The sequence below is a fragment of the Sorex fumeus genome, unplaced genomic scaffold (assembly GCF_029834395.1).
Source record: "Sorex fumeus unplaced genomic scaffold, SorFum_2.1 ptg000008l, whole genome shotgun sequence".
Taxonomy (NCBI): domain Eukaryota; kingdom Metazoa; phylum Chordata; class Mammalia; order Eulipotyphla; family Soricidae; genus Sorex; species Sorex fumeus.
The window spans coordinates 27,654,499-27,657,044 of NW_026606065.1; positions in this window are offsets into that span (position 1 = coordinate 27,654,499).

Consider the following 2,546-nt stretch of genomic DNA (forward strand, 5'->3'; position numbering starts at 1 on the left):
CTATGTGTGGCCTGGATCAGGACGGCTGTTCTTTCTCTCAAGCTTGAGTCCCTCTCGCTCTGATTCTCTTCCCCCAAGCCTACCGTCTTAGTTTATATAGCAGTCACATAAGGCGGTGACATAAAGGTGGGTTGAATATTGACGAATCAACAAAGAGAGGTAAGACCACTCCTCCAGGAGATCAACTCAAGGATAAAATCTCATCTACAGAGATTACTCCATATTACTAGGAGATCTGCTCAAGGGTGGGATCCCAACAAGGGTGTGTTCTTCCCTCAGTTAGTAATCTACTTAAATAGTTGTAATAAATCTACTTCTAATATTTCTAGCAATGCCATTCTGTATGAGCACAGTAAGAGATATAAACTTAGTTTGGTTCTTCCTGAGAACATCACTATACATTCCGCAGTCCTCAGGCCAGGTTAATCTTCCTAGCTCCAGCAGGGTCCTAGTCTCGTTGTTACGTACTTTTGGATCATGACAGCATTTGTCCGTGATCATGCACTCAACTTATAGTTGAGTATTGTGGCTCTTTGGCCTGGCCCATTTCGATGCCAGGGTAGCTCACCGCTTGTCCTGGGTCCATTCAATCCCTCGTAGGGACCCTGCTTTTGGGGGTGCTAGGAACTAAGGGCAACTGAGTCAAGAAATCAGATGCCCAGGAGTAAATATTATTTGGAGTCAATCAACTCCCAAGTTACGAAGCATAATATTAACTGTCTTCCTGTGTCCACACAGAAAGGACATTGCTTACAATACAAGTTCAGTGTCCTTAGATGGGTGTGACCTGACAAACCTAAGCTACCTAAAGAAGGACAAAAGAGTGTTATCCTACACTTTGGGTTTTTGCTGCTTTCAGTATTCTGACTCTGTCTTTGGTCACTCTGGGTTTAATGTATCTTGGGGTTTTTTCCTTTGGGTGTACTTTGTCTCGGGCCATTGGGGTCTCTTGGTTCTCAGTGCTTGTACCCCCTTAACTTCGGAAAATTCTTATCTACTTAACTACTTGTTCTTCATCGAATTTGCCTTCCTGTTCCTCAAGGACTCTGATAATTCTTATACTATTCCTCTTGAATTCTTCCCACAGTTTTATGGCATGCTCTTCATTTCCCTTCAGACTTCTGTTGTTTTTTGAGGTTTCTTGCATCTCATCTTGGAGTTCATCAATCTTTTCCTCAGCTTTCAGACTTTCCACTTACCATAATTTCTGTTCTCCTTTCTTATGCTTTGCTTACCCTCTGTGCCGTTGTTCCTTTGAGTTTATTAAACATCTGCAGATGGTGTCACTAACGTCATTCTCTGAGAACTTGCAGAGCTAGCTGGTACTTGAAGAGTCATTTGTGTTATTGTTTTTACTCACTAAGCTTGGTGAACTTCTAATGTCTTACTCATTGGGTTTGCTGTGCTCTAGCTGTGCTGAGCATGAATCTTTGTACTCACCCCCTGTAGGAACCTCTGAGGTATTAGAATTGCTCTTTTCCATCCCTGTATTCACCCAACTGACAGGAAGAATACGTGTGAGCAGTGTAAGATGAGATGAATAGAGCTCCCAGCACACGCGGATGTGGGCCAGTTGAGATGGGGAAGTGTAGTGTGAAGACGGCCAGGACTCAGCTGAAAAATCTCCTAAATCCGCTTCAGTTTCCAAAGGGATGTTAGAATGAGGTTAACCTCACTTGGAAGGGTGTGGAAGTGGACCTGCATAGCGGTGTGTGTGTGTGTGTGTGTGTGTGTGTGTGTGTGTGTGTGTAAATTGACTGTGTTCAGGGATTACTCCTGTCTCTGTGCTCAGGTATCACTCCTGGTGGGGCTCAGGGAACTATATGTGGTGCTGGGGATTGAACTGGAGTCTGCTACACGTAAGGTAAACACTTTAACTCTGAGACTACCTCTGACCCACTTTTTAAATAGTATTTTAAAGTTCAGGAAGTAATGCAATGGAATGGTTAACCCCGAGATGGATTGGTGTTCATTTTCACTACCATTTTTTTTTTCTGCCATAAAGTTCAATATCCAGGTCTTCGGGATTTTAGTCTCTCTATTCCCAGAGAGAACATTTACAATTCATTATGAAATATAGTCCTTTCCATAATTCTGGGAGGGAGAGTATTATTTATTTAAACTCTTGGTCTGCTCTCATAACTGGATTGTGCTGCCAACTGAAAAAAAAAAGGTGTCATCTTCCTTGCATTGCAAGAGATTTTGGAAGTTTAATTTTTTAACAAAAATTAAAATTTCATGAAGAGACATGGGGAGTAAACACACGGAGGATTTTCCACTCAGCATCCTAAATGCTTCCAGTTTAAAAACTCTCCAAAACCTCTGGAAAGTTCCCTTGCCTCGGTTTTATTTATTTATTTTTCTTCTTTTAATGTGGGGGTACTGCAATTTATTCAGCCATCGATTAAGCTAATTGAATTGTCCTGACTGGGTTTTAGCGGGGCTGTGTGTGGAGCTGCATGTTGAGATACTGGGTTATGGATTAAGGAAATCATGGTTTCTTATTCATTTATTTATTTATTTTTAAATTTGATAAAGTTGTTTGT